Source organism: Spermophilus citellus (genome assembly GCF_964194105.1).
Source record: "Spermophilus citellus genome assembly, chromosome: 2".
In the NCBI taxonomy this organism is placed as follows: domain Eukaryota; kingdom Metazoa; phylum Chordata; class Mammalia; order Rodentia; family Sciuridae; genus Spermophilus; species Spermophilus citellus.
The window spans coordinates 133,990,293-134,005,721 of NC_138183.1; positions in this window are offsets into that span (position 1 = coordinate 133,990,293).

Consider the following 15,429-nt stretch of genomic DNA (forward strand, 5'->3'; position numbering starts at 1 on the left):
TTCACTCCGGAGGTCTTTCATCTCTCTTGTTAGATTATTCCCAAGTATTTTATTTTTGAGGCTATTGTGATTGGGGTAGTTTTTCTAAATTATCTTTCAGTGGATTCATCACTTACATGTAGAAATGAGTTTGATTTATGGGTATTGATTTTATATTCTGCCACTTTGCTGAATTCATTTATTCCAGAAGTTTTCTGGTGGAATTTTCTGGATCTTCTAAACAAAGAATCATGTCATTGGCAAATAGTGATAGTTTGAGTTCTTCTTTTCCTATTTGTATCCCTTTAGTTTCCTCTGTCTGATTGCTTTGGCTAGAGTTTCAAGGAGTATGTTGAATAGAAGTGGTAAAAGAGGGCATCCCTTTCTTGTTCCAGTTTTTAGAGGGAATGCTTTCAATTTTTCTCCATTTAAAATGATGTTGGCTTTGGACTTAGCATAGATAGGTTTTACAATAGTATGTTCCTACTATCCCTAGTTTTTCTAGTGTTTTGAACATGAAGAGGTGCTGTATTTTGTCAAATGCCTTTTCTGCATCTATTGAGATAATCATATGATTCTTTTTTTTTTTTTAAAGAGAGAGTGAGAGAGGAGAGTGAGAGAATTTTTTTTTTAAAGAGAGAGTGAGAGAGGAGAGAGAGAGAGAGAGAAAGAATTTTTAATATTTATTTTTTAGTTCTCGGCGGACACAACATCTTTGTTGGTATGTGGTGCTGAGGATCGAACCCGGGCCGCACGCATGCCAGGCGAGCGCACTACCGCTTGAGCCACATCCCCAGCCCCTCATATGATTCTTGTTTTTAAGTCTATTGATGTGATGTATTACATCTACTGATTTCCATATGTTGAACCAACCTTGCATCCCAGGAATGAACCCCACTTGATGGTGGTGCACTATCTTTTAAATATGTTTTTGTATGCGATTTGCCAGAATTTTAGTGAGAATTTTTGCGTCTATATTATCAGGGATTTTGGTCTGAAGGTTTCTTTTCTTGATGTGTCTTTGGTTTTGGTATCAGGATGGAGTTTGCAAGGGTTCCCTCCTTTTCTACTCCATGGAATAATTTGAGGAGTATTGGCATTAGTAGCTCTTTGAAGGTCTTGTAGAACTCAGATGAGAATCCATCTGGTCCTGGGCTTTTCTTTGTTGGTAGGCTTTTGGTTGCTTGATATTTATCTGTTTAAATTGTGTATGCCCTCCTGATTCAGTTTGGGCAGATCATATGCCTCTAGAAATTTGTCGATGTCTTTGAGATTTTCTATTTTATTGGAGTATAAATTTTCAAAATAGTTTCTAATTATCTTCTGTATTTCAATAGTGTCCACCATGATATTTCCTTTTTCATCACAAATTTTAGTAATTTGAGTTTTCTCTCTCCTTCTCTTCATTACCATGGCTAAGCATTTATCAATTTTAGTCATTTTTTCAAAGAACCAACTTTTTGCTTTGTCAATTTTTTCAATTGTTTTTTTTCATTTTCATTGATTTCAGCTCTGATTTTAATTATTTCCTGTATTCTACTTCTTTGATATTGATTTGTTCTTTTTGTAGGGCTCTGGGATGTAATGCTAGGTCATTTATTTGTTCACTTTTTATTCTCTTAACAAATGAGCTCCATGCAATGAACTTTCCTCTTAGCACTGCCTTCTTAGTGTCCTAGAGATGTCGATATATCGGTATTCTCATTTACCTCTAGGAAATTTTTTTTTATCTCCTTCCTGATATCTTCTGCTATCTATTGTTCATTCAATAGCATATTATTTAGTCTCCAAATGTTGGAGTAGCTTCTATTTTTTATTTTATCATTGATTTCTAATTTCATCCCATTATGATCTGTTAGAATGCAGGGTAGTATCTATTTTTTTTTGTATTTGCCGAGTGTTTCTTTGTGGCATAACATACGGTCTATTAAAGAAAAGGATCCATGTGCTGCTGAGGAGGTGTATTCACTCCATGATGGATGAAATACTCTATTTATGTCCATTAAATCTAAATCATTGATTGCGTTTTTTAGTTCTATAGTTTGTTTTCTGTTTGGAAGATCTATCTAGCAGTGAGAGGAGTGTTAAAGTCAACCATTATTACTATGTTGTGATCTGATTCTTGAAATTGAGAAGGGTTTGTTTGAGGCATGTAGATGCTCCATTGTTTGGGGCATAAATATTTGATTGTTATATCTTGTTGATGTGTGATTCCCTTAAGCAATATGAAATGTCCTTCTTATCCTTTCTAACTTTGGTTTGAAATCTACTTTGTTTGACATGAGGATGAAAACCCCTGCTTGTTTATGCAGTCCTTGTGAGTGGTATGTTTTCCCCCATTCTTTCACCTTTGGTCTATGGATGTCTTTTCCTAGGAGGTGAGTCTCTTGAAGACAGGATATTGTTGGTCTATTTTTAAAAAATCCAATCTGCCAGTCAATGTCTTTTGATTGATAAGTTTAGAGCATTAATATTCAGGGTTATTATTAAGATATGATTTGTATTGTATTCCCAGTCATTTTGGTTTATTTTTGATCTTCAACTTGACTTAGTTTCTCCTTTGATTGACCTTTCCTTTACTGTAACTCCTCCTTTTGCTGTTTTTTTTTTTTTTTAATTTCCTCCCCTTGGAATACTTTGCTAATAGTGCAGGCTTTATTGTGAATTCTTATAACTTTTGTTTATCGTGGAAGCTTTTTACTTCATCTTTACATCTGAAGTTTAATTTTGCTGGATATAAAATTCTTGATTGGCATTCATTTTCTTTGAGAGCTTGATATATATTATTCTATGACCTCCTGGCCTTAAGGGTCTGGGTTGAGAAATCAGTTGAAATCCAAATTGGTTCCCCCCATATGTAATTTGATTTTATTCTCTCACAACCTTTAAAGTTCTGTCCTTATTCTATATGTTAGTCATTCTCATTATAATGTGCCTTGGTGTGAGCCTGCTGTAATTTTGTACATTTGGAGTCTTGTAAACCTCTTGGTAGTTGATTTTCCATTTCATTCTTTAGATTTGGGGAATTTTCTGATATGTCATTGAAGATTGTGCATTTCTTTGGTTTGTATCTCTATGCCTTCATGTATTGTGATAAATCTTAAATTTGGTCTTTTCATGCTATCCCATATTTCTTGGAAGTTCTGTACATGGTTTCTTACCATCTTCTATGTGTAGTTGAGTTGAGTTTATTTTCAAGAGTACTTGTCTTCATTGTCTGAGGTTGTGTTTTCCTAGTGGTCTAGTCTGTTGATGATGCTTTCTATTGAATTTATAATTTGGTTTATTGATTCCTTCATTTTGAGGATTTCTGCTTGTTTCCCCCTGCCACAATCTCTAACAACTGTTCATTGAAGTGATCTTTCACTTTTTGTATTTTCTTTGATTTCACTCCTAATACTATCCTTTACTTTGTAGATCAGCTAAACTATGTACATTCTAAATTTCTTTTTTGACATTTCTTCTACTTTGTTTTTAGATTATTTTGTTGGAACATCTTCATTTATTTGAAGTGTTTTTCCCTTGTTTTTTCATGTTGTTTGTGTGTCTTTCCATCTAATGGCATGGATCTAAGGCAGTACAATTTCTACCCTGTAGTCTTATAGTGTCCCCGAAGGCTTCCAGTATCTCACCTTTAAGGGAGAGACCAATATTAAGAACACCCAATGCAAACATGTACACCTTTAAACCAAAGATCATCTATTCAGGCATCTACAGTTTTGTCACAATAAACAAAAATGATGTATTCAATTATTATCTATGATATAACAGTAAGTTTGATGAAAGGATTTACCATTTCTAATGATGGACAATGAGGGAACAGAAGTAGTGTAAGATGTGATGTTTATGAGGGAGAAGGAGAGAAGACTGGTAAAAATTTATACTAAGAGCAAAGGAGGAATTAATAGAGAGATTGGCTGTGAGTATCAGAGAAGTGAGAAAAAGAATCCAGGGAAACAGATGAAAGAAAAAATAAAAATAAAAAAGTAAAAATATAAGAATGCATGCAAAACTTGTAATATGTTATCTGTACATCCCATTCCTCAATAAATAGATGCATAAAAAATATTTGGATTCAAAGATGTTATAGATGTGTGAGAGAGAGGGCAAAAGAAAAGCCTCAATGGAAAATTGAACGATAACTTCCATTGGCTTTCAAAACTTTTTCTCAACTTCCCTTAACCTATAGGTAGGGCTTGTCTGAAGTTTGGTGGTAGCTCCAGTCCACTGGGTGCTGAACTGCTTAGGTGGGCAAGCCAATAGCAAGATGCTTTCACACCCTCTTCCAATCTTTCCACCCATTGTAGCTAGCCCCTTTGGACCCGTGCACTTCAGGACTCACTGAGCTGGAAAAAGCACAATTTTCTCCAACCTAAGCTCCCCCTGAGGGAACCGCTCCTAGTCTTTGGTATTCCACAGGCTTGCTAGACCCAGACTGGCCCACACAAATCCAGCTGTAATCTGAGGGACCTGGGCTTCAGATTCCCCAGCCTCTGTCTTGCTACAGTCCCAAGATCTCAATGTTTTTTCAACTTGCAGAATCCAGGTATGTGCTCACACAGAGAAACAACCCTGTAAAGAGGCAGTCAGATGGCAGCCACTAGCACACCCAGCAGAAAGACTTCAGGTGCAATCAGACCTGCAGGTACCCCAACAATATATCTCCAGGCTCTAGCTTATATCCCCAGACTGAGGCTGCTGCACCCTGAGATGGCAGCAGTGGTGGTGGTGGCAAACCTGCAGGCCCTGGTGGTGTCCCAAGATGGCAGCAGCCTGGTGTAACCAAACCTGCGGGTACTGTGACAATGGACTTCCGGGCAGCAGTGGGCAGTAGGTGTTCCGCTGGCAATCTGCAGGCGGACTGTAGGCTAATGGCTGTGAGCAAGTGACTCGGGTGGCAGATGACAGAAAAGAGAGGGACAAAGGGGTAACAGCAAACAAAAGGCAGCAGTCAATGAGCAATCTGTGCTCAAAAGGTGGGCGATCAAGGCCTACGAATGGGGGTAAACAGCAGGGGATCAGAGAGAAACAGTGTTACCTCTGCTTGAATCCCCAGTTATAGATGGACAAGGAATGCAGCCTCCCTCCAGTCTGCCATCTTGGATCTCTCTGGTCTTAAGGTATTTTGCAAAGCAAAAGCCTTCAACTTTATGATAAAGTCCACCTTACCATTTTTTTCTTTTAATAGAGTTTTTGGTCTCAGGCCTAAGAACTCTCAGAATAGTACACCAAGAAACAAAGCCAAATTTTACTGTATGTAAAATTTAAAGTTCATAATATATATACATGTGTATATATATTCAGATTCCCCAGGCTCTGCCTTGCTGCAGTCCCAAAATCTCAATGCCATTTCAACTTGCAGAGGTTTTTGTATATACATATACAAATATAAAATACATATACATATACAAAATTATAAATATATTATGGCCCTTTGCCCCCCCCCCCCCAAAATACAACATTTTTCATTGGTAATAACTGTAAGATGGAAGAAAATGAAACTTCAAGGCTGGGATTGTGGCTCAGTGGTTGAGCGCTTGCCTAGCATGTGCAAGGTCCTGGGTTTGATCCTTAGCACCACATAAAAATAAATAAAATAAAGATATTGTGTCCAGTTACAACTAAAAAATGTAAAAAAAAAAAAAAAAAAAAAGGAAACTTCAAATTTCTAGATGAAAATTAAATGCATACTCCTACCGATAGATGTAATGGTATTCAACAAGAAAGGCCAAAAACCTGAAATTAAAACTCCAAATGAATTCTGAACTTTAAATATGGTTTACATGAGGACAAGAAGAGAATGAAAGCCTGCCAACAGTGTTGAAACTATAGCCTTTTTTTTTTTTTTTTTTTTTTTGAGAGGGAATAAATATCTACTAGCTGTAAGTCAAGGGAAAAATATAAGTTCAAATGTATTGTTAAAATTTAAGGGTAAGGGAGCTATGGCTTACATTTATGGTGAACTACCCTCCACAGATAACAATTATACACATTAGACAAAAGAGAAAAGAAAACTACTTAAAATCAACCCTACACAGAGAGGAAAATCACTGGATGAGATTTTGTGGGTTTGTGCCTGAGGAGCTTCTCAATCCATACATTACAGGATGGCACAAAGTCATAATCTAAACTGGTTTGAGGTTTCAGAGAACATAGGTTGGGGTTAGTAGAATAGCTGTAAAATTAGAGAGAAATCCTAGAAAGAAAACAACAGGGAGAATAAACTCTTTCAAATTTTAAAAATATTGTCATGAATAAACAGATAAGGAAATTTAATATAGAAGACTATACACTATAAAAAAGAAGACTCAGCCAGGCATGGTGGCATACATGCCTATAATCCCAGCTACCAGGGAAGACTGAGGCAAGAGGATCACAAGTTCAAAACAAGTATCACAGTCTCAGCAACTTAGTGAGTCCCTGTCTCAAAAAATAAAAAGGGCTGTGGGGAGCCACCCCTGAGCTATTTGAATGTTTTCACTCGGCCTTGAGCCAAGGGGATTTTGGTTCTGTATTGCAAGCTATTTTGTGGCTCTTCCCACTTAATGGAATGCACAATGCACCTGACTTCTGTCTTCACTCAGCTAAGAAGACTGATCTCATAATTCCAGAGTTGGGATTGACCCATTGGGAACCAGACAGCCCACCTCCTACCTTATTTGGCAAAGAACATTCTGTAGAAAGCCTTTGAAGTCACCCCATATAAATAAAGCAAATGTGGGCTCTCGCTCTTTCTTCCAGTATGGAAGGCCGACTCCTAAAGTCAAAAAGCCATCCTGTTCTCGCTTTCTAAAAATACTTCCCGTGTCATTCGTTTTTTTCTTAGCTTTATTTTGCAGCCAACTCCACGCAGAAGAACCCCAAATTCTATCACCTGCCCACGATGTGGGCAAGAAAGGGCTAGGGATGTAGCTGGGTGGTAGAATACCCCTAAATTCAATCCCCAATACTGGTGCGGGGGAGGGAGGAGGAGAGTATTTAGAACTGAAAAGTATAACAACAAATCACTAAATGGCTTTAACAGCATACTGGAGGGCACATAAGAAGTTAGCAAACTGAAGACACATTGATAATGAGTATCCAATCTTAAGCACAGAGGAAAAAAGGCTCAAAAATTAAAGAAAATGAAGAAACACTCAATGACTTATGAAACAATATCAAACACTATGATATGAAAGTAAGCAGAGTCCCAGAAGAATAGGAAGGAAATAATGAGACAGAAAAGGAATTTAAAGAAACAATAGCTAGTTTTCCCATATTGGGTGAAAATAAATTTCTAGATCTAAGAAAACAAAATCATTTAGGAATATAATAGTTAAAATGCCAAAAATCAAACATAAAAGGTCAAAACTGATCCAAATAATATAAACATTGGGTACAAATGGTATTTTTATTAGTTTTTGTCCCATCCTCTTCTTGGCATAGAGCATTAGAAGGAGCAAGCCCAATTGTCAATACTTTCCCTCAGGGCAGAGAACAGGGCAGACTTTATTTAACATTTTAACTTTTTAGTTAACTCAAGCTTATACTTTGAAAAGCAGAATAACCTGTGTCTCGGGTTGGGGAAAACCATGAGAAGCAATGGATACTGCTCTTTAAAACTATAGAGGAATAGCAGTCAGATACTTGGGCAAGAGGTTATGGAATAGGGATGCATTAGATTCTCTAACCCCCAAACAGAAGCTGGCATGAAACTAAAAAACTAAGATATATAAAGCAGCTGTATATACAGGAAAACAGAAAAGATACACAAAGGCCCAAGCAAGAAGAATGCCAAAAAGAAACCAGAGCAGACAGGTACCTTTATACCAACATGATCTCAAGGCTCAAAGTAGGCCCTACTATTAGTGAAATTCTTTTTCAACACAAAGCCAATTTAGGAGAGGTGATTTTTTTCAAATGCCAAATTTTCAACAAAAATATCACAAGTAAAAGAAAGAAAAAAAAAAAAAAAAACCCCAGCACATACAAAGGAAGAAAATAAAGTGACAGAAATAATCCCTTGGGAAACACAAACTGGATGAACTACACAAAGACTTTAAAATGAGTGTCTCAAGTATTCTCAAAAAGCTAAAGCATAACAAACAACAAAGAATAATCAGAAAAACATGTGAACAAAATGAGACTATCAACAAAGAAAAATTATAAAAAGGTACTAAATTTTGGAGATAAACACAAAAACTACACTGAAAATTTCACTACAGTAGCTCAACAGCAGACTTTAATAGACAAATACATAAGCAAAACAATTTTTTTTTCTTTACCAGTGCTGGGACTCAAACCCAGGTCCTAATGCCCAGTAGACAAGAACTTTACCTATGACTATGACCCCATCCCCAAATCTGCTATCTGAAAGCCTGTCATTTAAAATTATTGAGTCTAAAGAACAAAAACTAATAAATACATGAAGAAAAGTGAATAGTCTAAGGGATTTATAGGATATCATCAAGCAACCAATATGTCTATTGCAGGAATCCCTTGAGAAAAGAGAAAGGAACAAAGATTATTTGATAAAGTAATGGCTGACATCTTCCCAAATCTGAAAAAAAAAAAAAAAAAGACATGGATCAACAAATACAGGGAGCTCAATGAACTTCAAGTAGGATAAATCTAAAGAGAGCCACACAATCAAAAAACAAAGATGAAAAAGAAGTGTGAAAGCATCAGGAGAAAAGCAATACAAGGTATCCTCAGTAAAACTATCACTTTCTCAACAGAAACTTTATAGGTCAAATGACAGCAAAGGGATATATTTACTGTTGAAAGAAAAAAAGATGTCAACCAAATAATCTATAACCAACAAAACTGTCCCTCAAAATGAGAGAGAAGTTAACACACTCCAAGATAAATCAAAGCTACATGAGTTGATTGTAACTGGACCTGCAAAAACCAGAAATGCTGGCAAGAGTCCTTCAAGCTGAAATGAAAGGATGATAAACAATAGTACACAAAGCCATATGAAAATATAAAGCTCTCCAATAAAGAAAAAATATAAATAGTAGTATTGAGCTAGGGATGCAGCTCAGTGGGAGAGCATTTCCCTAGCATATATGAGGCCCTGGGTCCCATCCCCAGCACAACAAAAACAACAAATTACTAAAAAGCCAGGCACAGTGGTGTTTTCATGTTGCCCTAGCTACTTAAAAGGTGGAGGTGTGAGATCACTTGAGTCCAAAAGTTTGAGATCACCCTGGGCAACATACTGAGACCCCCCATCTCAAAAAAAAAAAAAAAAAATCAACGTTATTGTTGATTTGTTTGTTACTTCACTTTTTTTGTACAGAATTTAAAAAGAAAAAATATGTTAAAATAATCATAAATCTATACTAGTTGATTTGTCTAAAGATAATTTGAGACATTGATAAAATTAAATAGGGAGAATAAGCACAGTTGTAAAGAAGTATAGTTTTTCTATGTCAGAGCTAAGTTGATATTAATTTTAAGTAGATTGTTATAACTGTAAGATGGTAAGAATAAACACTGGTACAGCTACTGTGGCAAACAATATGGCAATTCCCCCAAAACTAAAAATGGGATAGATCTAGCAATTCCACTTCTGCATATATACAGAAGAATTAAAAACAAACCTGAAGCCAGGCACAGTGATACACACCTGTAATCCCAGTTACTGAATCAGAAGGATCACATGTTTGAGGCAAATCTTGGCAACTTAACAAGACCGTGTCTCAAAAAAATAAAATAAAATAAAAAGAGCTGGAAATTGTATCTCAGTGGTAGAGCACTCTTGGATCAATCCTAGTATTAAAAACAAATAAAAAATAGAAACAAAGGATATGAAGAAATATTTCACTGAAGATACCCAGATTCCAAAGGAGCACATGAAAAGATATTTGACATCATTAGCCACTAGGGAAATGCAAGTTAAAATCACAATGAAATATGATAGTAGCTAAAAAAAAAAAAAAAAAAAAAAAAAAAAAAAAAAAAAAAAAGCACCACCAAATGCTGGGGAAGATGTGAAGAAACTGAATTATTCATGTATCAATGGTGGAAATATAAAATGTACAGCCAGTCTGAAAGAGTTTGGCAGTTTCTTCAAAAACTAAATATGTGACTACTATATAATCCAGAAGTTATCTGAGAAATAAGACTATTTTCACACAAAAACTTGTAAATATTCACAGCAGCTTTATCTTTAATAGCCAAAAAGTATAACTAATCAAGATGTCCTTCAACAGATGAATGGTTAAGCTGTGATGCATCAACATGCCAACAACTCGATGAACCACCAGAGAATTATAGTAAGTGAAAAAAAACAGTCCCAAAAGATTACAATACCACTATGATTCCATTCTGTAACTGCTACAGTCTGAATGTGGACCCCTCCTCTGCACCCCAGCCCCACTAAATTCATGTACTGAAACCTGATCTCCAATGTGAGGGATCTGGAAAGTAGAACTTTGGGGAGGTTATTAGGTCAGGGGTCAGAACCCTCCTGAGTGTAATTAATGCCCTTATAAAATAAGCTGCAGAGTGCTGCTTTGCCTTTCCACCATGTGAGGACAGAGAAGGTGCCATTTGTGAGGAACAGGCCTTCCCTAGACAGTCAACCCGCCAGGTCCTTGACCTTGGGTTTCTGAGCCTCCGGAGGTATGAGAAATTGTTGTTTTTAAGGCATTCAGTTTACGTTACAGCAGCCTGAACAGACTAATATCATTCTATAAGGACAAGCTTATGGAAACAGAACACATGAGTGGTTGCCAGAAAGCCAGAGGGAAGCAAGTGTGACTATAAAAGGATGACAGAGGGATCCTTGTAGTAAGTGATAGAAATGTTTTATCTCAACTGTTTTTTTAATTGGTTCTCTTTAATTATATATGACAGAAGAATTCATTTTGATATAATCATACAAGCATGGAATATATCTTATTCTAATTAGGACACCATTCTTACAGATGTACACAATGGTGGGATTTACTATGGTACATTCATATATGTACATAGGAAAATTATTTTAGATTCCCTCCACTGTCATTCCTTTTCTTATCCCCACTCCCTTCTCTTCCTTCCCCTTAAACAAGTCTACTGAATATCTATTCTTCCCCTTGTCCCTTTATTGTAGGTTAGCTTCTACATATCAGTGAAAATATTCGACCTTTGTCTTTTTAGGACTGGCTTATTCATTTAGCATGATAATCTCCAGATCCATTCCTTTAATGGCAAATGTCATATAAAGTCATTCTTCACATCTGAGTAATACTCCATTATGTATATATATCACATTTTCTTTATCTATTCATCTGTTGAATGGCACCCTAGGTGGGTTCCATAGAAGAGAATATAGTTCCAAACTAGAAAAGGAAGAATAAGTAACTTTTTACATCAATCCAGACAAAAAAACAAAGACCCTCCAAAAAATACAGAATAAAAGTGAAGCCAAAGTAACATGGTTACTTTGAAATAACTGACAGAAATAAATCTATAATAAGTACACTAATTATAGACAGAATAGATGGTTCCAGGTAAAAGTCAAAGTGTCTCAGACTGAATTAAAATATAGTAATTTAAAGAGGTACATTTTACCATAATATAGAATAGTTAAAAGGATGGAAAGTATGCCATGCAAATATTAACCAAAAGAAAGCATGTGTGGTTAGATTAGTATCATATAAATATATTTAGTATCATATAAATATATTTAAGGCAAAAAGAATTCATGTCTCTATAAAGAGGTAACTTCTAAGTAAATAAGTGTTTTAATTCACTACAATGATTTCACAAGTTTGCACCTATATGCAACCTAAGAATGTAATCCCAAAATACATAAAGCAAAGTTAACAGAACCACTAACAGAAATACACAAACCCATAATCATAATGAAATTTAACATATTTCTCTCAGTGCTTAGTTGAATAAGCAGTAAAGATTTAGAATATTTGAATATGATTAACTCGTCTGATTACATGGACATATATAGAATTCTGCACCAAACAACTGTACCCACTAATTTTTTTTTCAAGCACAGACATATAGAATATTTATAAAAATTCATTATTTTCTAAGCTATGATGCAAGATCAACAACTATCAGACAACTAAATCCATATAAAATATTCTGTGACCATAATACAATTAAAGTAAAAATCAATGACAAGGGGCTGGGGTTATAGATCAGTGGTACCGTGCTTGCCTTGCACATGTGAGGCACTGGGATCAATCCCAGCACCACATAAAATACATAAAGGTATTGTGTTCATCTACAACTTTATATATATATATATATATATATATATATATATATATATATATATATATATATATATATATATTTTTTTTTTTTTTTTTTTTTTTGATAGTGGTGCTGGAGATTGAACCCAGGGCCTTGTGTATGCAAGGCAAGCACTCTATCAACTGAGCTATATCCCCAGCCCCCTAAAAAATATTTTTAAAAATTCAATGACAAAATATTTGTAAAACTATCACCATATAGCAATTAATTCTACTCCTAGGTACCTACCCAAAAGAACTGAAAACATACAGACATAAAAATTTGTACAAGAATGTTCACAGCAGTTTTATTCATAATAGCCCAAAAGTAAAAAGAACTCAAAGTCCTTCAAATGATTATACACAGAATGTAGGGTGCATATATACACAGACATACACAGTGAAATATTATTGAGCTATAAGAAGGGAGTACCGAGATTGTGTGCACATGTAACCCCAACTATTCAGGAAGCTAAGCAGGAAGATCACAAGTTTGAGTCTATCCTGGGCAACTTAGCAAGACCCTATCTCTAAAAGCAAAAAGAGCTGGAGATGCAGCTCTATGGTAGCACTTGCTTAGCATGTGTGAGGCTCTAGGTTAGATCTCCAGTCACATGGGGGAGAAAAAAGGAGTAATGACACATGCTACAACATAGATGAACCTTGAAAACACCAAGTGAAAGAAGCTAGACATACTATATAATTCTATTTATGTATGAAATGTCCAGAATAAGCAAACCCATAGAAACAGAAAGGAGATTAATATTTTCCAGGAACCAAGAAAGGGAAAAATGAGTGGTGACTGCTACAAGTATAGAATCTCTTTCTGGAGTGATGGAATTATTTTGGAATTTGGTAGTGGTTATGATTGTACAACTTTATGAACCAAAAACCACTTACATATATACTTCAAGGGGTGGATTTTATGGTTTGTAAGGTATCTCTCAATAAAAACAATTTTAAAATAAAAACAATTTCTACGAGGTCTGGAAATTCAGAAATATAATAATTATTTCTAAATAACCCATGGATAAAACAAATCACAAAAATATGAATTAGGTAATTTGTGGCATGAAGGAAAACAGCGCTTAGATGGAAATTTATGGCTTTAACTACTTAAACGTAGGTAATTCATACTAGTATCTTGAATATCTGTAGCTTTTAGCTACAATGCAGAAGGTAGAGGAAACGTGTGAAACCACCAAAGCAATGTAATCAGTGAATTTAGACTAAGGAAGATTAATCAATAAAATGCAAGAGAAAAAAATAAGGGTGTTGGAGGATATAGAGGAAATTTATGAACTAAAATCAACTTAAAGGTCAATAAAGCATGGACTTTATTTAAATCCTTATTCAAAACAAACTATAAAAAATAATTTGAGCATCTGAACACTGAGTGGATATCAATGAGAAGTAGTGAGAAAAGGATAAGTTCTTCAACAAATAATGCACCCTATTTCAGGCAGATTATAGATCTTAATGAGTCAAAAACTATAAAGCTTTTAGATGATAATCTACCAGAAAGTCTTCTCGGACTTGGAGTAGGGAATAAATCCTTTAGGAATAAATAATAATTAACTTTGGAAAAGGTCTAAATAGGATTACATTAAAATTATAAACTTCCATGAAGTGTGGAATAATAAGTGATAGAATGGGAGAAAATGTTTGTTAACACAAGTTGACAAACAGAGGAAGAAAAAGAAAAAAACAATAGGAATAATGAACATCTAACCTAAGAACACAATCTCCAAATACATAAAGTGTTCTCAAATTAAAGTGTAAATTGATACAATCACTTTAGAAAATAGTTTGCCACTACACTACTAAAATTGAAGATATATATATCCTAAGATCTAGCAATTCCACTTCCAGGTATATACCTCTAGAGAGTATAGAAACTCATAAACATAGAGTAAGAATGTTCTCAGCAGGATTGTTTATAATAGCATGAAATTATAAATAATCCAAATGTCCATAGCAGTAGAATGGATAATTAGTAATGTTTTTAAAAAGCATCCTCTATAATAATTAAAATCAATTAATTCTATACATGTAAAAGTATGGCTATCAGGAAAATCAGTAGACACAAAATACATACATCATAATTTCACATATAAAATTCAAAAACAAAACTATATTAATTAACATGCATAAACTATATTGTTAATTTCACATATAAAATTCAAAAACAGAAACTATATTAATTAACATGCATAAACTATACTGTATGAAGATACTCAAAAACCTGAGAAAACTTAGGAAAGAATTATCACAAGTCACTTTTATGTTTACTTGTAGAAGGAGAGGATTATGATTGGGACAGGTTCTGGGAAGTTTCTAAGGTCTGTAAATATTCAAACCTTAGAAACCTATTATGTTCCAGATACTGTTCCAGGTATGGTCATACCTACTATGTTCCAGGTATTGTTCTATATACTAGATATACAAGTGAGAAAAGGAATGACAAAATCTAAGCTTACACTTTGGTGGGGGGAAACAGACAATAGACAATTTCAAATAGTGGTCAGTTCTGTGAAGAAAATAGAATAATGTGATATTAACTGGGGTGGCAGAAACATATGAGCTGAGATTTGAATTCTCAGTCCTGCAAGCAACTGGAAGGGGTTATAGACACAGGAGGCAGTAAGCAAAGCCCTTAAGAGGAATGGGCCTTGGCATAGTGAATGAACAGAAAGAAAGCAACTCTGTTTGGAGTCCTGTAAACAAAGAGGATAGAGGGTGAATCATGTAAGGTCAGGTAGGTCATAATAAGAGTGGCAATGAAAGCCATGAGAGGTTTTTAATCAAGAGAAGGTCACAGTAAAATTTATATGAAAAAAAAAAACAACAGAAAACAACGACAACAACAACAACAACAAAAAAAAACTAGGGATTATGTAAAGGAAAAAAAACGTTTAAGGGAAGGAGATTGGGCAATGATAAAAATATAGAAATTCAGGGAGGATGTGAATGAGCTTAAATAATAGAAATGGAGACAACGGGACAGCTTTTGGACATTTTTTAGAATAGATAAGATCAACTCTGCATACCGTAATGTAACAAGCACTGTTTTAGGTGCCAAAGATATAGAACTGAACAGGGAGGACAAGGTCCCTGACTTCCAGGACCTTGCTTATATACTACATATTCCAATAGAGAAACATAATAAACATAAAAATATCCTGTCAGGTAAAAAGCACCACAATAAAAAGAATTAAAAAGA